Here is a 306-nt window from a genome sequence, read left to right on the forward strand (position 1 = left end):
GCTATAAAGAATCACATGTAAAAGAAAACAAAACTAAAATTACTAGACAAATCTTGGACCACAATGTTGAAATCTTAAATTACAATAACAACCATTATAATTTACGACTAGCCAAATCAATACTCAAAGAACAAAGACATCCGATAAAAAATATTCAAAAACGGGATCGAGAAATCATCGATAATGAAAACACAAAAAAGTGTTATATTGGACAAAGTTGAAAATTGTAAAATGAGCGTTGTGTGAATAGACAACGCTCATGTTGTGTATTGAATACACTTTGAACAAACAAGAAATAACAAAGAG

The sequence above is a fragment of the Helobdella robusta genome (assembly GCF_000326865.2).
Source record: "Helobdella robusta unplaced genomic scaffold HELROscaffold_10, whole genome shotgun sequence".
Lineage (NCBI taxonomy): Eukaryota > Metazoa > Annelida > Clitellata > Rhynchobdellida > Glossiphoniidae > Helobdella > Helobdella robusta.